The sequence below is a fragment of the Hyla sarda genome, chromosome 6 (genome assembly GCF_029499605.1).
Source record: "Hyla sarda isolate aHylSar1 chromosome 6, aHylSar1.hap1, whole genome shotgun sequence".
Classification (NCBI taxonomy): Eukaryota; Metazoa; Chordata; class Amphibia; order Anura; family Hylidae; genus Hyla; species Hyla sarda.
In genome coordinates, this window is record NC_079194.1 from 98,452,255 (window position 1) to 98,477,243 (window position 24,989).

The 24,989-nt window shown below is 42.9% G+C and overlaps 1 protein-coding gene and 1 pseudogene across 11 annotated transcripts in view; both read right to left on the reverse strand.

The window, feature by feature from the left end:
- The window catches only part of CADPS (calcium dependent secretion activator), a 560,269-nt gene that overhangs the window by 430,885 nt on the left and 104,395 nt on the right, over positions 1-24,989 (reverse strand). The gene's annotated exons all lie outside the window — the stretch shown is intronic.
- Positions 12,342-12,487, reverse strand: LOC130277918 (U2 spliceosomal RNA; annotated as a pseudogene).

The window sequence follows — 24,989 nt, forward strand, 5'->3', positions numbered from 1 at the left end:
CACCTGAGCTGAAAATGACTTGTGACCTAGAATTCAATTTCAAGAGGCGAAATTGTTTGTGCTGAGAGGTTTCCATTGTGTACGGTTAGTTTTCTATGCATATTATTACTACTGTCTATACCTTTTATGGCCTTAAAATATTCTTTATTTAATTTGCATTTAGTGTAGCTGTTTGAGGCTGTATCTCCTACTGAAATAAATGGAAATGTTATGAAAAGAAGTGAGATGGATCTTGCCGGCAAGGATTGATTTTCATACGAATGGTTGGTTGGATATAATTTACAGTGAGTTCAGAACTGATTTCTTGAAGTGTACATCCAGTGATGGCTCAGGCGGAAGGTTATATGTTTACATCTTCATGCCCCTCCCTTTATGTCTATGGGAGGGGGCGTAACAACTGTTACGCCCCCACCCATAGACATGAATGGGGGGGGGGGCGTGACCTGACATCACGAGGGGGGGGGAGGGGCATGGCGTTACGTCACTTCACGAGTCCCGAAAACTTCTGGTTTCTGAGCCTGGAGACGCAGCTCCACACATAATGCAGGTGCTGCAGGGAGTTCGCAGGGGCCCCCTTGATCATACATCTTATCCCCTATCCTTGGATAGGAGATAAAATGTGTAAAGCCAGAATACCACTTTAATGCCACTGCCTAAACTGTCCAAGCCTGAGAGTTGCACAAGACTAAAGGCGTTCAATCTATAGATTTGGCGGAAGTCCTAGGACTTGCATGGAACTTACACAAAATCCATAGATGGAATGCACATAGTCTTGAAAAAGTCTGGGGCTCAGATGGAGGGAAAATTTAAGCATATGTGAGCAGCTCGAGTACAACTCAGCTGGCTGACCGGGCATGCTGGGAGTTGTAGTTTTGCAACAGCTGGAGACACACTGTTTGGAAAACACTGATGCAGAGGAAAAAAATGAAGGGAAGAGTCCCATTTATCTTAAAGTTCCTGTCCTGGAACTGGGAACCTTTCAACAGATACAAGCTGTTTTGTAAAAGTCTGGAATCCATTGACAGATTCAAGGCTAATAAATAGTTGCCCTCATTTATGCATATATATATATATATATATATATATATATATATATATATATATATGCGTCATAGGATATATTGAGGAATTTCCATTTAAGTAACTTCTTCTTCTTTTCTATTCGCCATAGATTAACTTGCACTTTAATCAATAGTTGTAGTACCAGATATGGCCCCTAGGTGTCAATGCAGAAAGCTTACTTTCTGTGTTTTGCATCCAAGTTAGTTTGTAGACTATACTATGGAAGGATTCACAGGTCATATTCCACACGCAAAACTGTAAGTAACCCTTGCCAGAGGTATAGGAAGTAAAGAGTTTCATAAAACTCATCTTTCCCAGTATCAGTTAAGGCTGACATATACATGAGTTAGCTCTATTTCTAAGCTCCGCTCAACCCAGCGTCTTTCCCCAAACTTCTCTTTATTATTGGCCTCAAAATAAAATAAAGGATTAAATTGCAAGCTTCTGACTACATGAACCCACCTCATAATGACTCGGTTGCTTGCAATTAGACCACAATTTCATGCGTCTCTTCAAACAATGAAGATCCCGGCTTTTAATTTAAAAAAAAATATGCAAATTGGTTTTCAATGAACAAATATACTCCAAGCACACAGGAAAGGATGTGTGATACACTGTTAGAAGATCTGGCCAAATTGTCAGTGGCTGCCCACCATGATTCATGTCCTGATCTATATACAAACAAACATATCACCAATGGTGAGAGATGAGGCCATCTGTTTACCGCTGATTCAAACCAGAAATGCTTCAGATCTGGTTTTATCTAAATGCAACAGTATGTCCAATGGGTAAGAGTGGTAAGGCCACTTATACAGAAGACCTGTCCAGTCTCCTGATATGTCTATTTGCTAAATACTTGTTTTCCCAATAAAAGTACACCTTGCTCGCCGTTCCTCTCTAATTCCTCTTGGAATTGATATAATCAACTGGGCTTTACCATTACACTACACGCTCTGACACCACACAGTCAGTGCTGATAGTTCAAGAGGGCCACCCCTTATTTACAAGGGGAAGGATCACATCCAGTTGTCAATATACATTTTTTAAGAAGAAGAACAAAGGAATAGAAAAACAGAGTTATAAAAAACGACACCCGAAAAATTGCATAATACAAAATAGGTTTATTTTATGGAGATGCAAGTTATATACTTTGCCAATGACCCAAGAAAAAAAGTATCTGCTGTAATATTGCTGCTCTAGCACCATTTCTGTCATCCATATAGTAGGATCACTGGAACAGAATATAAAATTGTCTACTTTTTATTATGCATTGCCTATATTTTCCTAATATATTCACCACTGCATGCAGAATGTATTTGTCGTGACCCACGGGGTATGGTGGGACCACGGGGTGTAGCGGTGTAGGTGGATGGGGTAAGATGGCATTAACCCCCAGGGGCAAGGTGTTGCTAACCCCTAATGTTTGTGACGTCAGAGTGGTTTTCGGGTACTGAAACCACACGAACGGTATCTCCGCTCTTCCAATGACTAGGCAGTGAAAATGAGAGTCCACAACCAAGTTATGGTTTAACGGAGGCTTTACTGAGTTAAGACAGGTGTTATTAACTTCACAGCTAGGCCAGATTCCCAGAGAGGTGGCCAGGAACACAGAAGGACCTCGCAGCTTGCTGGGACCAATTATACTCGTAATAGACTTTAGAATCTTGACTTTAGGCTGGACTTGACTATAGGTAGTAGTGACAGCAGACGTAGATTTGACTTACTGGAAAGACTGTAGATTTGAGGCCTTCCAGGTCCTTCCAGGACACTAGCACTGAGATCTCTGGTGTTTGCTGTTCCTCAGCAGGAAGCATAAGAGGCAGAATTGTAATGGCCGCCACCCTTATATAGAGGGGGGCTGAGCCTAAACCCATTGGTCAAGCTGCGGGTCATGTGTTAAACTGATGCCCTCTGGGTAACATGTGATAACATAAACATAACATGTGACATTTCACAGGTCCTTTAGACTAACTTTACATTAATACACTGACTACAATATTATTACAATAAATGACAGTATAGTAACAGCAGGGGAGACACTGCAGGAGAACCCCAGGTCACTGAGTGACTCAACCTGACAGGGCCTAAGTGTAGTGCAGGACCATGTCCTGTACTGGGACATCTCATATTTAACATTCATAGCTATGTTTTTCTGTAAGTAAAGTTTACTTCTTAAACTTTAGACATTTGTCCCTGGCAACCCAAAGTAGCTTCTTGACGTCCCCTCCTGGCACCCAGCACCTTGGGCACAAGCTCCACCAAATCGCAACTCCTACACTTTTGCATTTATTCAAACATTTCTTCAAATTTAGCTCTGCATTTAAAGAGGCTTATCATTTAATTTCATCCAGGTTCATCCATGCATATACAATGGGACCAAAAATGATTTTTAATGGCTGGAATAAGGATAGAGGTAACATAGTAATATGAACCCTGTCCTGATTCTGTCTTATTGAAACAGTTATGGAGCCTTTGAGCCAAGGGGTGGGGTAGCACTTCAGCATAAAGGACAGCACTTCTTGGATGAGTAGTCTACGGCTATTTGTTAAGTGTACCTATCATTTTCAAAAATATTTAAATACTGTAGATAATAACATTTTATGTATATTTGTAATATACATTGTTTAAAAAAATGTGTCTATTTTGAAAAAATCCTGTCTTGTCCCTGTAGCTATTGTCTGTGTGTCTCTGTGCAATGAAAAAATACTGGAAGTGTGGGTGGACAAGCAGGGCTCTGTGCCCTAAGGACAAGCAGCACTTTGTATACTGAGGACAAGCAGGGCTCTGTGCAGTGAGGACAAGCAGGGCTCTGTGCACAGAGGACAAACGGGGCTCTGTACACTGAGGACAAGCAGGGCTCTGTACACTGAGGACAAGCAGGGCTCTGTACACTGAGGACAAGCAGGGCTCTGTACACTGAGGACAAGTAGGGCTCTGCGCACTGATGACAAGAAGGGCTCTGTGCACTCAGGTCAAGCAGGGCTCCATTCACTGAGGACAAGCAAGGATCTGTACACTGAGGACAAGCAGGGCTCTGTGCACTAAGGACAAGCAGGGCTCTGTGTACTGAGGACAAGCAGGGATCTGTACACTGAGGACAAGCAGGGCTCTGTACACTGAGGGCAAGCAGGGCTCTGTACACTGAGGTCAAGCAGGGCTCTATTCACTGAGGACAAGCAGGGCTCTGTGCACTGAGGACAAGCAGGGCTCTGTACACTGAGGACAAGCAGGGCTCTGTGCACTAAGGACAAGCAGGGCTCTGTGTACTGAGGACAAGCAGGGATCTGTACACTGAGGACAAGAAGGGCTCTGTACACTGAGGACAAGCAGTGATCTGTGCAGTGAGGACAAGCAGGGCTCTGTGCACCGAGGACAAGCGGGGCTCTGTACACTGAGGACAAGCAGGGCTCTGTACACTGAGGACAAGCAGGGCTCTGTGCACCCAGGACAAGCAGGGCTCTGTGCAGTGAGGACAAGCAGGGCTCTGTACACTGAGGACAAGCAGGGCTCTGTGCAGTGAGGACAAGCAGGGCTCTGTGCAGTGAGGACAATCAGGGCTCTGTGCATTGAGGACAAGCAGGGCTCTGTTCAGTGAGCATAAGCAGTGCTCTGTACACTGAGGACAAGCAGGGCTCTGTGCAGTGAGGACAAGCAGGGCTCTGTACACTGAGGACAAGCAGGGCTCTGTACACTGAGGACAAGCAGGACTCTGTACATAGGACAAGCAGGGCTCTGTACACTGAGGACAAGCAGGGCTCTGTACACTGAGGACAAGCAGGGCTCTGTGCAGTGAGGACAAGCAGGGCTCTGTGCATTGAGGACAAGCAGGGCTCTGTACACTGAGGACAAGCAGGGCTCTGTACACTGAGGACAAGCAGGGCTCTGTACACTGAGGACAAGCAGGGCTCTGTACACTGAGGACAAGCAGGGTTCTGTACACTGAGGACAAGCAGGGCTCTGTACACTGAGGAAAAGCAGGGCTCTGTACACTGAGGGCAAGCAGGGCTCTGTACACTGAGGACAATCAGGGCTCTGTGCAAGGCTTTATGACACACACAGCAGGATGATTGACAATCCAGGAGCCTGCACAGAGCCCTGCCTGTTCTGCCCTCACTTCCTGTATTTGGACTCCTCATAGAAACACACAGGCAATAGCTGCAGGGACAGCATTTTATCACCAAAATTATACAATTTGTTTAACCAATGTATTTTACAAATATACATATATTATTATTATCTACATTTTCTAAAACATTTTTTCAGCTTCCCAGCTCCCCAAAATGCACCTCCTGTAATTGTTGTAAAGAGGAAAATGGTATAGGATACAATACATCAAAAACATCCAAGCATTGTATCCTATCTGCTGTCACATAGTAGTGTGTTTATGGTGTGTGTAGAAAGTGTAGGGCAGTACCTAAATTAAACCATTGTATACATAGGAGAACATAAGAACTCCATGTTGCTCTGGTTAAAATGGATACAATACTAACCACTGACCTCTTTTAATCTTTTCTTGCAAGAAAATCATTACTTCTTGCTGCCAATGACCAATACTCAATGGATTGTATTTTCATCATTTACCATGAAAAAAAACCACACGTGTAAAGCAAGGCAGATAATAAATACATATACAGTAATATCTACAAAGCAAACATATACAGATCAATATTAGGATGGGCTGTTGACAGTCCAGCAAGATGAAAACATTGACATTTTGTACAATGTAAATATTCTTCCTTACATAAGGGTCTATCTTGTTCCAGAGCATATGGAGACACAAGGACTTAGTTCCAATGAGATGAATGCAATTGATCCAAAGGATAGGGGATAAGATGTCTGATCGCGGAGGTCCCACTGCTGAGGCCCCCCGTAATCACCCACAGCACCCGGCATTCTAAAGGTTACAACCACGCCCCTCATAACATCATTTCACACCCCCTCCATTCATGTCTATGGTAGGGGGTGAGTCGCCCGACACGTCTCCTACCATAGACATGAATGGAGGTGCGTGACCAGGGGGCGTGGCCGTGACATCAGGATCACGGCTCCGACTTCGAGCGCTCTGAACAGAATGTTTAGATCACTGGAACACCGGAGTACCCCTTTAATTTTATATTCTGTTCCTTTCTATATTTATGTTTCTTATATATAAATATATAAATGTTCCTGTCAGAGTTAAGTAGAAAGACAAAGCAATTCAGGTCTAAATAAGAGAGTATTGACCTGAACATAGAGGACATAATGTAGGAAAATCTATATGCACGGTATTGTCTTGGCTTTATCGTACTTCACTTTATGTCTCTGTATTATGCAGTGATGTAAAAATAACCTTGATCGCAACAATCGCCAAGTAAATCGAGTCAATTAGAATAAGAGGAGGAATTACGCACAGAAGAGTCAAATTTACTGTCTAAAAATAGGAACAGGGTTACAAAACTTACGGCAAAAATCAATTTTCAGCCTAAAGTGCACATACATTTAAAGATATACGACACCAATGAGATTACAATGTTTATCTTCTCATTCCCACACTCACTGTATTGATAGATGCAATGTATCATTATTTCATGTTTTTTTTTTTGTAGTTTATGGCCTGGAGGTGATCTGCCAGTGATGACCCAGGGAAGCAGCACAGGAGGACGTCAGAGAGGGACATCGCTCAGACCCACCGAGACACCGGCTGAACCTGAGCCTACTGGAGCGCGCCTGGGGACACAGACCATCTAAAAAAGTAATATAGCACAGCAGGGCATTAGGGTGAGGAGGAGGGTGGGGGGTACATGATGTGGCATAGGGGCTGATAAAGGTGGGAGTGAAATGGCACAGGGGGGATAAAGGGGGGGAATAACAAGGACAAGAACAAGGGGGGAGGAAATGGCACAGCGAGTGGTAAAGTGGGTAATGAAGTGGCACAGCAGGGGATCAAGGTGGGGAATGAAGTGGCACAGGGGGTGATAAGGGGGAATGAAGTGTTACAGGTGGTGATTAAGGGGGGAATAAAGTGGCACAGCAGGGGATCAAGGGGGAAGGAAGTGGCACAGTAGTTGATCAAGGAGGAGTAATAAAGTAGCATAGTGGGTGATGAAGGGGAAGGAATGTAGTGGCCCAGGGAATGATGAGGAGGGAAATAAAGTGGTATAGGGGGTGATCAAGGGGGGGGGGTAATGAAGGGAGTGAAGAAGTGACCCAGGGATAATGAAGGGGAGTGATGAAATGACACAGGGGTAGCAGCCACTTTTGTAATGCTGATGCTGAATAACTGTATCGTGATGTGCGTCTTAGGATGCTCAACGCAATAAGTGCACTTGATGGTACGGCAATGGGTGCGTCACCAAACTACTGTCTAAAAAGGGTGTCACCAATGTGAAAAGTTTAGAAAACTCTGGTTAAAAAGCTGTAAGGTTAACATTGGGCCATATTCACACACTATACAAAGTCAGAATTATGTCCGTCTATTAGAACACATTTTTACTTAAAAACAAACAAAAAAGGCTGATTTTTATACCTATTTTACTGCCAATGTTTTGTTTTGATTTTACAGTGTGTGCACATAGCCTTATTCTTTTAGAGTTTGGGTATGGTAAATTCTCAACATGGTGAAAAACTTGTGACAGGAAGAATATTGTTATTTTTGCTGTCCAAAACATTGGAACCCCATTGGGAACCTTATGAATCATTATGAGTCTATAGGTTCCATCAGGATTCATTTAAAAAAAAAAAAAAAAAAGTATCTGTCATACTTCTTAAGGGTGTATTCACATGTACAGTATCCTGCACATATGTGATGCTGCAGATTGAAGCTGTATTTAGTCATTTAGTTTTCTTTGAAATCTGAAGCATAAAATCTGCAGCTTCAAATATAAATTAAATATATGTACATTATATAAGCAGGATACTGTATGTGGGGAAAACACCCTAAGTCATGGCTATGTTAGGAATGGAAGCCATTAGGGTAGTGAGAAATGAGTCTAAGACAGGAAAAAAGGAAATAAGGATCTACTTTAAGAGGCCCACATGGATTACCACCACCCATCTTGTATTATGTGTTGCATCATTTAAAGTGCCTGGGTCCTAATGCAGAAATAAGTAACTGGATGACAAATCTACAATATGCTATCTATATTACTCATAACTTTGTATGTGGAAGAAGAGCCTTTAAATCCTATCAGAGAACAGGCCCTGGACTAGACTAGCACCCCCCCCCCTCCCCCTCCATCATGGACCATCAAACATATAGTCCTAGAAAACCCTTTAAAATGTATAGTTGTTGTTCCCTAAATATCCTAACATTCTATTCCCAGAAGTACTGACTTGTTTTCTCTCATCTGCATAGGACATATACTCCTGCTCATCCCCAGCTTTGGAATAAAGGTTGGTACACAGCCATAGTAGTAAGAGTGTAGCACTGGGCACAACAGCAAAGATCTGTAGGATAGTCAAAGTTCTAGGATGCTGACTTAAAACCCATATTGGGGTTATGCTAAATGAAAACCTAACATCTGTTTTTTCAACTCGAGATGAAAAACAGCTAATGCCTAGAATGATACTGCCCCTATGTGTAACATATCTGGTTCCTGCCATTGTAGCATCTGAAGACAGTTTTTTTGAATTTTTATATATATATATTTTTTCACTTCCTTTTACAGGTTTTTCATTGAATTATGATGACCACTGCCTGGGACCTGAATGTATATGTAGGCTGCAGTGGTGGTTTTCAAGGAACATCTAGATGAAAACATGTAGGGTTGTGTTCATTTCATGTTTGTGCTCTCTGTGGCCAAGTAAAAACATCTATACATTCAGAAAATAACCTGAATGTAGTCTGTAGCATAGTACAGTCCATACTAACAACCTGTTAGTTTTTGAATTTATGCTAAGAAGCCATTATATCAAAATGCAACATGTAGATGTGCGACCATGTCTTTTTTCTACTTGAATTCACATTGTGTTTTCTATCCCCTCTTTTTTTTGTTTTAACCTGTGTCTGCACTCTGCACCACCCCCTCAGCCCAACCCTACATAAGTAGTAGTTAGCTACACAAGGGCCTTTTCATTCCTAGCAGCCTCCCAGTCTGACTGGGAGCTCATGGTGAGCTTTTACACCCTGTTCACACTGGTGTGGTGCTGTGCGGCGTACATTGCTGCCATGGCGCCGTGTCTAGGTGCGGCCCAGAGACTGGTTAGAGTGGCATTGGGGCTGCTCTGCCAGTGGGTCGTTCCCCCCTGTGGGCACTGGTGCTGCGGCGGTGGCGGTCGCCGCCCAGTGCTACGCCATTTTATGCTAGGGACGTTAGGGACCCACTCTAAATAGGTGTCCGTGAAGTGGCGAGTGGGCTTGTACCTTTTGATCAAAATGTATACTAACAACCTGTTAGTTTTTGAATTATGCTGAGAAACAATTAGATCAAAATGCAACATGTAGATGTGCGACCATGTCTTTTTTCTACTTGAATTTACAGTCCATACTGTGTTTAAGCCATTGAAGTTAATAGGGCCTGCGTCTGCTCGTATAAGTTGGCATCAACGTATATGTGTCATGGAGGGCACAATTGTGATGCCAACGCAGTAGGGACTTTGGGACTAGGATGAACACCTCCACTCCAAACAATAGCTGCATTTTTAGCCATTACCGAGACTATGATTTTTTCTCACTCTTTAGAATGCTATTCAAAATCCCAAAAATTCTTTGGTTTTGGAAAGATATTCAAAATAGTAATGTGTTATATTACTATACTTAAACCTCTATATACTAAATCATTTTGAGGATTTGAGGCCCTTTAATAGATAAATTATTCTAAGGGTCTTTCACATCTCTATTCACCTGATCAATATAAATTAGATTCCTTCCTTTTTGTTTCTATTGTACACTATTCAAATACTTTTCCTGAATGGCGCTCATTGTATGGCTCATGTGTTGCACTGCTTCAGTTTCGAAATCCAAATCACTGTATTTATGGAGTTACCGTAAATACAATGATTTAGAAAGAAATATATATGATCTGCACTTCACGTACTGAGAGACCCCTGCTGCGGCTTTTAATTTCCTTTCGAATAAGAAGTAAGCAAAAAAAAAAAAAGTGAAGAATGTGAAGCAAGAACTTCTTTTAAGATTGTAAAACTGTGCCACGTTCTATTAGTGAAGAAAGTCGGCCTTTTTATTGCAATGCGTGCGGCTCCCCGTGCTATAGATCTGAGCTGCGGCTCACTTGGTCCTAATTAAATAAAAATCTTAGAAATGGAGATGAGGAGACCGGCTTGAATAGAGGCTTCAGTGTTCAAAGGAGGTTCAATATTGCTGCAGATTTTGGCATAGTCAAGGATCATCTTCATACATAAATACTGACTGAATACCATGACCACTGGCATCTCATCTTCTCTGATTAGATAGGAATATGGGCATCATAACATGACAAACACTGGGGTCTACAATGTACATATGCCAGATGGCAGAATCTCCTAAGGGTATACACCCACTAGACAGATTTGCTGCCAAAATATCTGCAGCAGATTTGCATGAAAATTCATGCAGATTTTGGTGCAAATTTAATTGCAGAATTATTGGTGAGGAAATGTTGCAGTTTTTGTGGGGATTTTACCTTTCTCATTGAATTATGTTGTGTGTGTAGATGAGATGATAAAAATCACATTTACTTTGCTGCAGCGCCAATCTCCGTGCAGAAGACCTGCAGCGAATCAGCCTGTGTGCATTTATCCTAAATGTCAGAACCCTCGTTCAGAGGCAAACCAAAGTTGCACAACAGCCCACAAACTTAAAGGAGTTATCCAGCCAAAGACATCTTATCCCCTATCCAAAATAGAGGGGACAAGATGTCTGATCGCAGGGGCCAGCCGCTGTGACCCCCCCCCCACAATCTTCATGCAGCACCCGCATTCTATGCGGGGCTGCGTCTCCAGTTTCCGGGACTGGGGACGTGATGTAACGCCATGCCCCCTCCATTCATGTATATGGAGGCCACGCCCCCTCCCATAGACTTGCATTAAGGGGGTGGGACGTGAAATCATGAGGGGGCGGGCCATGACATCCCGAACCACTGGCCCCTGTATCGTGAGTCATCAGCCACAGAGCAAACTTAGCTCTGTACAGCTGATGACTCGAGGGGCTGCAGGAGAGATCGCGGTGGTCTCCAGCAGCAGGACCCCCGCAATCAGACATCTTATCCCCAATCCTTGGATAGGTGATAAGATGTCTAGGGGTGGACTACCTCTTTAATGAAGCTGCAGAATGCATACTTGGCCATCACTTCATTTGTTTTCTATGGGACTTCTCAGCCTTGCTGAGTTTGGTGCTTGACAATGTTCAGAAGTCTTCTAGACAGTAAGGGGAGTGGTGCTAACAAGAGCGCTACTGCCTAATTTACTCAGGGGACAACTGACCTTCATTCTTATGGTTGGTGGGTATTGCATTTGTCAGACTCCCACAGATCAGCTAGTTATCCCCTATCTGCCCCATTGATATTATTTTACATGTATCCAATCTGTTGGTTGTACATCTCTTATTTGCTTTTGATGCAGTTGCAAATATAGCCTAACCTAGTCATGGCAAAGTGGCTTGTTTGCAACCTCTGGGACCAAGCACACCTTACCGTTTCACCACTGTTATTCATTCAGCTCACACTGGACCAGATTAGATTTTTAAGAGCCGGGGACCGTGCTCTCGAATCACCCAAGGTGCAAGAAAAAGTGCAAAACCTGTTCTAAAAAACTGTGCACAAAGGATGCGGTCCATCGCAAGCCCTTCTACTACAGGAGAGAGGCCCCCCAACAAACCTTACCCTTCACCTCTGGACCAAAAGGTACCTGCGAGATTCCAAGTCGCTTTTTGCCAAAGCTACCAAGGGACCACAAATGCTCCCGGTGTCAACCAAGATATATGCCTGCAGAGCTTTAAACAGTCGGTACCCTGCCCATGCAGGAGTACCCAGGTTTTTTGCAGGGAGGTGCGGACCTGATGCCCACACACACACCTCCCCTAGATCGCTAGGAGGGACACCCAGAAGGGCTACTGCATCCTAACAATCCTGTGGACACACAACACGCAAAAAGTGACACAGTGACAAAAAGAAATAAATAAATGTGCACAGGTAAACTGCCTGGACATCCGGCCAGATCTATAAAAATTTCTCTGATCCTAGCCTGGAAGGCTTGGAATCAAGAGGTGAGTGTCACAAGGTGAAGAGTTCATGGTGCCAGTGCTTCAACTCAGTGAGCCGGTACTCACCACTCCCCGAGGCACTAAACACCCTCCCTGCCTCATGGCGAACAGGTCACATTGGGGCAGCTGGTGAGCTGATTCCTCAGCACCAGTACCGGAACACCGATCCCCACACCGGAATTTAGGGCCACCATCATACACTGGTAAGAACAGATACTACACTTGTTCTTAGCCAAAAGGCCAAGAAGTATACACGTACTGAATATTCCTCTGCACGCACCAGCCATAGAACAGCCTGTATAGACAAACATGGGCAAACCAATATTACATACTAGTCAAGTCACGGCTAGAGCTTTTGAGTAAAATAACTGGTCTATAACTCTGTTAAAAAAAAACTCTGACAGTCAATTAAAGTTTAAGTATAAAAAAAGCCCTGTGCACACAGGTGGTCAAATGCTATTAAGTGCCATAGAGTGAAAGCCAATCATCCCATAATCCCCCTCTCTGCTTCTCTGTGAAGCTGTTCATTCAATTATCGGATTTTACCTGCACTGACCACCTGTGTGCAGAGGACGTCCTCTCTATCCCTTCGGCCTGAACAGATTTTATCTTAAAACTTTAGAGCGAAATATAAGAACTGAAAGCTGGCAATCCAACGCTCTTATTCAAGAATTATAATCCCTTCAGCATTTATTAAATCACCTCTCAAAGTAAAATCCAATGGCTCTGTCATTTTCACAAAACTTTTCATAAAATGTAGATAATAACATTATATGTAGATTTGTAATATACATTTGTTAACATTTTTTTTTATATATTTTTGGGTGACAAAATGCTGTCCCTGCAGCTACTGCCTGTATGTCTCAGCTGGGACAAGATATAGCAAGTGTAGGTGGGACAAGCGGGCCCTGTGCAGGCTCTTTACTTACAATGAGACTGCTGAGTGAACCAGGAGCATGTTCCAGAGCCTCACAGAGCCCTGCTTGTCCTCACTGCACAGAGCCCCGCTTGTCCTCAGTGTACTGAGCCCTGCTTGTCCTTAATCACAGAACCCTGCTTGTCCTCAGTGTACAGAGCCCTGCTTGTCCTCAGTGTACAGAGCCCTGCTTGTTCTCATTGTACAGAGCCCTGCTTGTCCTCAGTGTACCGAGCCCTGTTTGTCCTCACTGTACTGAGCCCTGCTTGTCCTTAATCACAGAACCCTGCTTGTCCTCAGTGTACAGAGCCCTGTTTGTTCTCAGTGTACAGAGCCCTGCTTGTCCCCATTGTATAGAGCCCTGCCTGTCCTCTGTGTACAGATCCCTGCTTGTCCTCAGTGTACAGAGCCATGCTTGTTCCCATTGTACAGAGCCTTGCTTGTCCTCAGTGTACAGAGCTCTGCTTGTCCTCAGCGTACAGAGCCCTGCTTGTCCTCAGTGTACAGAGCCCTGCTTGTTCTCATTGTACAGAGCCCTGCTGTCCTCAGTGTACCGAGCCCTGCTTGTCCTCACTGTACTGAGCCCTGCTTGTCCTTAATCACAGAACCCTGCTTGTCCTCAGTGTACAGAGCCCTGTTTGTTCTCATTGTACAGAGCCCTGCTTGTCCTCAGTGTACCGAGCCCTCTTTGTCCTCACTGTACTGAGCCCTGCTTGACCTTAATCACAGAACCCTGCTTGTCCTCACTGTACGGAGCCCTGCTTGTCCTCAGTGTACAGAGCCCTGTTTGTCCCCATTGTATAGAGCCCTGCCTGTCCTCAGTGCACAGAGCCCTGCTTGTCCTCAGTGTACAGAGCTCTGTTTATTCTCATTGTACAGAGCCCTGCTTGTCCTCAGTGTACAGAGCCCTGCTTTTTCTCATTGTACTGAGCCCTGCTTGACCTTAATCACAGAACCCTGCTTGTCCTCACTGTACGGAGCCCTGCTTGTCCTCAGTGTACAGAGCCCTGTTTGTCCCCATTGTATAGAGCCCTGCCTGTCCTCAGTGCACAGAGCCCTGCTTGTCCTCAGTGTACAGAGCTCTGTTTATTCTCATTGTACAGAGCCCTGCTTGTCCTCAGTGTACAGAGCCCTGCTTTTTCTCATTGTACAGAGCCCTGCTTGTCCTCACTGTACTGAGCCCTGCTTGTCCTTAATCACAGAACCCTGCTTGTCCTCAGTGTACAGAGCCCTGCTTGTCCTCAGTGCACAGAGAGCCCTGCTTGTGCTCAGTGTACAGAGCCCTGCTTGTCCTCAGTGTACAGAGCCCTGCTTGTCCTCAGTGTACAGAGCCCTGCTTGTCCTCAGTGCACAGGGCCCTGCTTGCCCTGCCCACACCTGTATTTGGTTCTAGCGGGCAATAGCTGCAGGGAAAGCATTTTTCCACAAATATACCATTTTTTAAAGCAATGAATATTACAGATATACATATAATGTTATTATACACATTATATACAAATATTTTGCAAATGACAGTGTTCATTTAACACATAAATGTAAAAGCCAAGTAAGTGCTTGATACTTGAAGTGCTGATAACAAAGGGTCAAGCTAGGTTGATCCAAGTTTAGGTTATGCTTTCCAAATTAGATGTATATAATGCATAAATCATGAGTAAAACCCATTATAAATTTAGGAATGGATTATTTTAAGCGGGGATGCTATTAGACTCTATATGTAATATCTATCAATCATAGGTGTACAGCATGAAAAATGAAAAAACACTGCGTCCTTAAGGGTTTAAACCCAAATCTAAAGAAAATAAAACAGAGAAGAGCATATGTATAAAACCTTGTGGGATTTTACTATCATCAATCTATCTAGGGGTCCGAGAGAGTATACCAAAGATTTGCATAAAAAAAAAAAGGTAAACTGTGGAATAAATTTATGTTATTCTTTACTCATATTCTACAATCTACCACAGAAACTATCATAGAAGACTAATAGTAAAACAATAATTTACACACAGCGGTAGCAAAGCAATTCAATGCAACAAGCAGAATCCCCACAAGCTTTCTGAGCTTTTATTTGAACAGTTATGCTAATGTTTGATATCATTCAATACTTTTTTTTGCCACATTCTATACCTTTTGACTGTATGTACTTAATGTTAATATGTTAAAAACTCAATAAAAATTATTGAACTATCATCAATCTATCTGCTCGCCTTCCTTTAGTTTTGTGTAATGCCTGTAATAATTAAATGGTCACTTGCTGCTGCTCTACTTCTACCCAACAGGAAAAGCAGTGGTATCCCTGGAGGCATATCTCCAAGGTCTGTGGAAGATCAATGGGGCTGGTGGAGTGTCAACAGTTCCATTGTTCTTCCATGAACCTAGGAGTTGCACCTCCCAGGATAACACTTTTGCTGCTCTGTTCACATTTGTTTATTTGTTGAGCGCTCTCTACCTAGCCCAGCTAATGTGAACTGAGCAGTAAAGCAAACAGTGTCTACCTCACTGTTTAGTAAGTATAGGAGCAGAGACTCTTGTCTTTTGACAAGAGTCCCTGCTCCCCTATTAATCCAAAACAGCCAATTGAGTTTGAATCAGTTCCAATGTCTATATCAAGTAAATCCTCCTAAAACAAATTTTGGGAAGTTGGCTGAATATCTGTCCCTTAATGCCAACCTTTTTTTTATTGTTCTATCTCATACGTAAGTATCAAAAGTATCACTCTAAATAAAGGGTCATAATGATCCTCTGATGTCTTGTGATGATGAATATCATATTTGTGCCCTCTGGACAAATCACCAGAATTTGACTCAAAATGTATAGGCATAAAAATAAATAAATCAATACATAAATAAATAAATAAATACAATTCAAATAGTTTTTTCTATAGTTTTTTTTTAAATAGCAAGAAAAGAAAAAAATATTATAAATAAATAGAAAAATCTTTGTTTACAGAACTTTTATATAAAGTTGTATTTAACATTCCAGTTGATTATGTCTTACAGTTAGATTACATGGGCTGAACTTTATGGGGTGGATGGCCTATATGGCCACAGGATGCATATGCAGCTGCTGTTGGAGAGAGAGCGCCACAGACACTGATACCATTCCTCTGATAACTTTTTGTATGAAGCTGTTATTTGACCACTGTATGTTAATATTAAAACATTGGGTATAAGGATATATATACTCATGTATGCAATGTAAAATGCTAGCAGCACTTCTATTTAGGTAACTGTAGAAAATGTTAGTAAGCAAATTATATGGAACTGTTACTTGGGCACTGTACTAATTTGATGTTTGTACACAAGGGGGTGCCAACAGAAGGTAGCACACAGGGCACCACCCAATGTAAGGCCAGTCAATGGCCAGTCAATATATATGGATTTGCTGTGGTCCAATACACACACACACACACATATATATATATATATATATATCTGTGTGTATATGAACATAGAAGCCCCATATTAACATGGAAATTCTAACAACAGGTGAAAGACTTACAAGTGACATTATTTACTTACATACATCTGATGAATAGATCTGATGAGTTGATGACAATTGACTATTTGTCCTGACATTACAATGACAAAATATCCAGCATTTAAACAGTCTAAATATTGATCTAGCATCACTTCCAGAAAGGTTTCAGATCACATTGGGCATCAGATCTGCATATACTTCTCGGAGTCTAAAGTGCATGGGTAATTGCACGTCTGCTTTAAGCTGTTCTCCACTAAGTAAGAAAGTCAGTTAATGGATAAATGGACTTCCTAACAGGGGCAGCGTTAAGTAATCTGCACTGAGGATTTAAATGTGACAGCTGTATAGACTGAGAGCTGCTTCCTTGGGTTCTGAAGAATTATGCACATTACTATGTACTGGCTGAAGTCTTGGAGTGATATAGCAGAGCGGAACATGCGCATCTAGTGCACCAACACAACTGGCAGTTCAGATAGTAAACTAAGACAGTGGCCCTCATTTACTAACAGGATCCCGACACTTTTTGTCAGGCTTTCCGCCAGAATTTGCGCCAGAATCTGGCGTACAACCCAACAAAATCACTCAGAGTGAAAAAAAAAAGAACAAAAGGGCGTTTTTCCCGACAAAAGGGGCGTGTTCCCGACAAAACGAGAAAAAACACTACGAGTGTGAAGAAAACTCACAGGAAAATCTGTGAGTTTTGCTTCACAGAAAACCGACAGCTCAGAGCTGTCGGTAAATTCCTCAAAATGGAGTGAATCCTGCTACCCCTAGCATGGAACAGGGTCTGTTCCATGTTGGGGGTAGTAGTAGAGGGGCTGAGGGATTGATCGCACCGGGTCTCACTTCTGACACCCGATCCGATCAGATGTTATTAAGCAGGGGAGCGGGCGGCATGTTCCGATCCCCTGCAATGTACAGTAAACTATAATTTTTAAATTCCCCACCGAGGAGCCAATCAGGGCTATTGGCAGGGTTTTAATATAGAAGCGCTGTGGTGGGCAAAGATGTATCTGGCCCCTCCAGCGTTTCTATATATCTTTCCCCCTGCTGCGCTATATCAAACTTAGTGCCCGCTGCGCTTGAATAAATGTGCTACCCCCCAGCGCTATTATATATCTATACTGACCCCCGATGCGCATATACTGACCCCCGCTGTGCATATTTATATATATACTGACCCCCCAGCTGCGCATATTAATATTCATATTTTCTCCCTCCCCTGGCTGCCAATGAATGAAAACTCTATTAGCGGCGGAGCGGAAGGCTGCTGCCCGCTCTCGCTGCTAACAGTTTGTCATTCATAGTGGGCAGCAGCTGCATATCATGCTGTGGGGGTCATACATATGGATATATGTCTGACCTTCACATCATACATATACAAATGCCGGCTCACCGCTATGAATGACAAGTAAAGCAGTGCAGGGAGCGGAGGCTCGTGCTGCTGCTCCGAATAGCTTACTTGTCATTCATAGCGGTGAGCCGGCATTTGTATATGTATGCTGTGAGGGTCAGACATATATCCATATGTATGACCCCCACAGCATGATATGCAGCTGCTGCCCACTATGAATGACAAACTCTTAGCAGCGAGAGCGGGCAGCAGCCTTCCGCTCCGCCGCAAATAGAGTTTTCATTCATTGGCAGCCAGGGGAGGGAGAGCATGAATATAAATATGCGCAGCTGGGTGGGGGGGGGGGGGGGGCAGTGTATATAAAAATATGCACAGGGGGGTCAGTATATGCGCAGCGGGGGTCAGTATAGATATATAATAGCGCTGGGGGGGCAGTACATTTATTCAAGCACAGCGGGCACTAAGTTTGATATAGCGCAGCAGGGGAAAGATATATAGAAACACTGGAGGGGCCAGATATATACCCCCCCCCCCCCCCCCCCTATACATCTTTGCCCACCACAGCTCTTCTATATTAAAACCCTGCCGGGAGCCCTGATTGGCTCCTTGGTGGGGAATTTAAAAATGAAAGTTTATTGTACATTGCAGGGGATCGGACCATGCCGCCCGCTCCCCTGCTTAAGAACATCTGATCGGATCGGGTCTCAGAAGTGAGACCTGGTGCGATCAATCCCTCAGCCCATCTACTACTACTCCCAACATGGAACAGACCCTGTTCCATGATGGGGGTAGTAGTACAAGCACTAATGTAATCAGAATTTGCAGAGACTTTTTTCTGTTGCACAGAATACATTTTGTGCGACAGAAAAAAAACTGCTACAGAAAGAAAGGGAAATTGGGCGACAGATTAGTAAATAGCATCAGAAAAAGGAGTAAAGGACTTGCAAAAACACAAATCGACACTCCACTCTTAGTAAATGAGGGCCAGTGTCTCCAACCTGTGGTTCACCAGCTGTCTTGGAACTACAACTGACAGCATGCCTTACAGCTACCGGGTTTTATAAAATCACAGAGATCACATTAGATTACAATGAGCTGTACTAAATGGCAACCCTCAGCTCTTCTCTGTATGTTAATTGAATTCTACAGCCATGGCCACCCTCACATTGGATGATACCTTGTATTGGTTTACCTATATAGGATGTACTGTGCTGCCATATTGTGTAGCCTAAGAACACCATCCCAAATGTTAAACACGGGGGTGGCAGCATCATGTTGTGGGGTTGTTTTGCTGCAGGAGGGACTGGTGCACTTCACAAAATAGACGGCATCATAAGAAAAGAAGATAATGTGGCAATAGTGAAGCATCTCAAGGCATCAGCCAGGAAGCTTGGGTGGAAATGGGTCTTCCAAAAGGACAATGACCCGAAGCATACTGCCAAACTGGTTACAAAGTGGCTTAAAGATAACAAAGTCAATGTTTTGGAGTGGCCATCACAAAGCCCTGATCTCAATCCTAATGAAAATGTATGGGCAAAGCTGAAAAGGCAGGTGCGGGCAGAGCGACCTACAAAGATGGCTCAGTTACACCAGTTCTGTCTGGAGAAATGGGCCAAATTCCTACATCTCATTATTCTAGCATTTGGCAAATATAAATAATTTTGGTAATCCTAATTGACCTAAAACGTGTAAGGTTTATTCTGATTTCATGTCTGTTGAGAAAAACAGGCATATGTGTCTTTTTATATAGTGTATGTAAACTTCTGGTTTCAATTGTATGGGCCTACATAACATCATACATTGTGCTTATAATACCTTTTAACCTGTTTTACCAGTCATAAGAAAAACTAAGGTGTAAATAGGCCCATGACCAAATGGGATTAGTCATTAGAATTTCAAAGATACCATACCATACCAAAGATACCATATCTCCATAGTCCTTTCCAGTGTCAAAATATAAGCCTTTTTTCTCATCAAATGAGGCTCAAGTGCCCTATATCACCATTACATACCTTGTTTGATTGACAGCTACTAGATAAAGATGATATAGACTGTGGTCTTTGCTGTATTGGGGAATACTCCTGAACATTTGAGCCTCATTTGCATAATAACATAAAGTTTTATATCTCAACACTGGAAAGGACTATAGAGATAAAAAGGTAAACCTGGAAATCTGATAACTAACCTTGTCTAACTTATTGCTCATTGGCTCCCCTTCTTCCGGATGATTGATCTGCTCTAAAAATAAACAATGCTACAGATGTAGAAAGTGCCATTTGTATGGATGGTGTACTGAGGTACTGGAGTATTGTGCCACTATATAACCTAGTGCATATCTAGTGTAGTGTGCTGTGGTGTGATACTCCAATAGCGTAGCATGCCGTCTTACAAATGGTGTTTACTACATCAGAATATTGTGTTATTACCAAAGTAGAGAGAGTGCGCAGTGCTATACAATGTCAAACACCATACAGAGTACAAATACCAACATAAAGCTCTATACATAAAGTCATATAATAAGACGTTTTTACAATGTCTAAAATAAAATGCTAAGACTCATAGTGGCCCAACACCTAGGCCAAGACATCTGTGACTGCATCTAAACAGGTTGCAGGCTACTAATCAAACATTAAATACCCAAATAAACTGCAATATAGTGTTCAAATAATACTGTCACACAATGCCTAAATAGCCTAAAACTCCGTGGTGGTCCAGAGCAGGGGTTCCTAACCCAGTCCTCAAGGCCCACAATAGTCCAGGATTGGATTTTTTTTCCTGTTCTTTTCCAATGGAGTAAACAAAAAAACAAAAACAAAACAGAAATGTTGGTGGGCACTAAGGACTGGGTTTGGGACCACTGGTCTAGAGATTATAGTAAAGTCTAGGGCAGTGATAGAGTTTCTTGCTATTCAACTTTCCCAGATCCAGTGATGTCCTTGTGACACCCCTTCCTTCCCTGCTCTGGTCCTAGTGTAAATAAGTAATTTGTCACAATAGAGTAAGGGATAGCACCACAAGGCATTACTCAGACATCAGCTGTGGAACTGCGGTAGATAGCCCGGCAGAAGTTCAACACAAAAATAGAGTCATAGGCAGTAGGATGTAATAAAGGATAGACCTGAGCATATATAGTGTAGTAAAGCAATGCAATGTATCCTGCACTTACCGCTAAACTGGTGACTCAAAGCTCCTACAAGGAGAACACCGGAGGACCAGGTCCGCAGACATGCGTGGGCGCTCAGATACTTTGCATTGCTTTAATACACTATACATAAATTAGTAATTTGCCTGACTACCAGGGTGGTAGTCTCTCTGGTCCCTTCTCAGGCAGGTTGCTCCTTGGGGTCCAGTCTAGAGCCCTGCGCGGGAATATTTTTTAATCCCGCTTCCACCTGCTCACGTTGGATTTCAGACCATTTCCACCCGCTCCCGTTGGGTTTGTGTCTGATCCTGCCAATCCTGCCAACCCCTGCAAACATTTTGTCACAGCTTTTGAAATAATAACCCTCGTGCCATTTCATCCCCTGCTTGTGGCATTATAGAGGTTTGCAGGACTGTGCGGAATTTTGCGGGACCCACTGTACGTTCTGTGACCACTTGCTCCCTCAACAAGCTCATTACCGTATGTACCGTTTTTTTTTTTTTTTACTGGGAACCCACTGGATTCCATTTCAGATGCAGGGCACTAATCCAGTCCTCTAGGAATACTGTCCATTTTGCAACCTCTCTAAAGTCACTAGGCTTAATGAGCAGTTGTACGCAGGCCATGTCTGGGGGGGGGGGGCGGGGGTCACATGTCCTCTCTGCCACATAGTAACACAGCAGTATTATAGCATATAAAGGTTGCAACTCTACAAGAGTTGTGCAGCCCCAATACCCTGAGAGCTTGAAGATCCTTCTGTGAGTTGTGATACTGCACAGCAAGAAAACAAAAGGCAAGAAGCAAATATTCTTATAAAAAAATAAATCTTTACTATACCTGCTCCACAAGCAAAGCGTTTGCAGGTGCCTTCCCGAGGAAATAACCATAAACAACTGGTGAATCAGCGTCTTACTTAACCCTCCGATTCTCCAGTAATGAAATTAGCCACATAGAGATGCGGGAGCCGAGATGCATCTGAACAGTGTCATTATTTTGCCTTGCATGCACAAGCTGAGGCAGATAATCAGGCCTTGGCAGAGGTTAATGTTCTACCATTCCCACTAAAGGAACTAACCCGGCATGTAGATTAGTGCAGAATTCTTATTCCTATCAACATTGCGTGTTTATCAGACCCGGGGAGAAGAAAGAGAGAGAGAGAGAAAAAAAAAAAAGAAAGCAAATAGTACAATCTGTTTGGTAGACACTTTGCAGAATCATTTTTTGAGGTTAATAGATATTGAACCCATCATGATGCCTAATGAAGCAGCAATTTCATTCAGAAGAGAAGGAGCTAAATTGGCAACATAAATGTAATAAGAACACAACGTAATACAATGTATGACCGCTGCAATGTTACTTAGTCTCGTCTGCTTTGTATTCTCAGCTCACAAAAAAATGATGATGATATCTAATACAATGCAAAACAGCAGAAGTGAGCAGCGATATTAACAGCCAAATATATATATATATATATATATATATATATATATATTACACAGCGGACAAATGGTAACATGCACTAAAGGCAGATTGACACTAGATGTCGCCCAGGAGTCCACAAACAATACAGGGCTTTCTTAAGGGTAATGACACAACTGTCATACGGTTGTCTGTAGTCCAGTCATGCCACGCCCCCTCCCATAGACATGAATGGAGGGGGTGTGGCGTGACGTCACGTACACAGTCCCAGAAACCTAGAGGTTTCCAAAACTGGAGATTCAGCACCCGCATAAAATGCGGGTGCTGCAGGGAGATCCCGGGGGGGGGGGGGGGGGGGGGGGTCCCAAACATTTGATTAGGAGTAAGTTGTTGAGAGTAGTAGAGGAAGCACATACAAATCAATTGATTGACGACAGTTTAAGAGATTTCCTGATAATACAACATCCAGTAACACCTACCATATATGCATTGCCCAAGATCCATAAATCGCTGGAGTGCCCACCTGGTAGGCCCATAGTATCTGGGCGAAACGGTATCTTGAGTAATGCTTCTATTTTCCTGGATAGAATTTTGAGGCCTTTTGTCTTTGAGTCTAGATCTTACATCAGGGACACTAGCGATTTCCTGTTGAAAATTCGTGATGTCAGAATTCCAGAAGATGTGTTTCTGGTGTCCTTTGACATCACGAGTTTATACACTTCTATCAGTCACGATAAGGGTATGGCAGCAATACAGAGGGTTTTGGCGAAATCAGTACTTTCCCTGGCAGCTCAAGACTTTGTGTTGCAGCTGCTGTTCCTCATTCTTACTAACAACTATTTTCTTTTTGATGGCCAGTTCTTTCTGCAGCGTGTAGGTACCGCCATGGGCACCAATGTGGCGCCCATGTACGCGAACCTATACGTTGCAGACATGGAGGAGGATGTCGTCTATTCATGCCACCACTTCAGACATTGTCTGGGGTGGTGGCGTTTTATCGACGACATCTTCCTCCTGTGGTCTGGCTCAGAGTCTGAACTTTTTGATTTTTTCCAATTTTTAAACAATATTGATACCAACATCAAATTTACTATGACTCATTCTAGGGAAAGCATCAGCTTTCTTGATGTGATGGTTCATAGAGACGGCAACAAGTTGGGGACATGTTTATACACTAAACCAACTGACAAAAATACACTCTTACATTTTCGCAGCTGTCATCCTAGACGTATGATAGAATCCCTACCATACAGTCAGATGCTGAGGGCAAGGAGGATTGTTGATAATGATACGGCACTGCGAACCACTTTGGATAATATGACTAACAACTTCCGAGAGCGGGGGTACCCTACATCAGTCATTTCTAAACACAGAGAGAGGGTTGAGACCCTTGATAGGGAGACTACACTCAGACCCAAACCGAGAATTATAGAAAAGAGGATTCCATTTACATCTAATTACAATGTACGCAGTGGAGCTATTTCACGAATAATCAATAGACACTGGTATATTTTACAAAATAGTTTTGCTAACATTCAAGTCTAACCCATTGATGTCTTATAGGAGGTCAACTAGCCTAAAGGACAAATTGGTAAACACAACAGTATTGAAAAAGAAGGCGGGGGGACAAACATTCCTCACTAGTAGGAGGTTGGGCTCATACCCCTGTCTTTCATGCATAAATTGTACACAAATGATGAAGGGCTCTAATTTCAAACATCCCCAAACAAATTATATTTATGCACTTAGACACTTCTTGACGTGTGACTCCACATGGGTCATTTATGTACTAATGTGTCCATGTCAACTTTTGTATGTCGGACAAACCACTTGGAGCCTCAAAACGAGGATTAACAATCATAGGTACTGCATTAGACGTAAGAAAATGGACCTACCGGTATCTAAACACTTTAGTGAGATGCAACATGATGAGAAAGATCTTCGCTTTATGGCCATAGATCATGTCCCCATCCCTAGTCGGGGTGGTGACAGACTGGCTTTACTTAGAAAGAAGGAACTTTGGTGGATACACAGGTTAAATTCTTTACGTCCACATGGTATGAATGCTGAGTTCAACACTATCTAGGAACTTTTTTGCATGTCTTGACAGCCCATGATCATATTTACCTCTATTCTAGGCATATTATGTGACTATTGCTATGCCTTTATTAACATTTGTTTATTTGTTTATGCTTTCAGATTGTTACAACATTTGAACAAGACGCAGGAAGAACATCACACGCTCTGAATATTTGTATTTGTTTATTCTGTTTCATTTATTTTAATAAAAATAGTACACTAACAATGGTGGTTGTGGCACTATATTTAGGCTTTAAAGTGGATTAATTATCTCTTCTTCAGAAGTACACATCCACGGGTGGTCGTAGCTATAGGTCATACTTGTGGTTGGTGCAGGCGTCTGGGTCAAACATATTTGTTTGGTTTA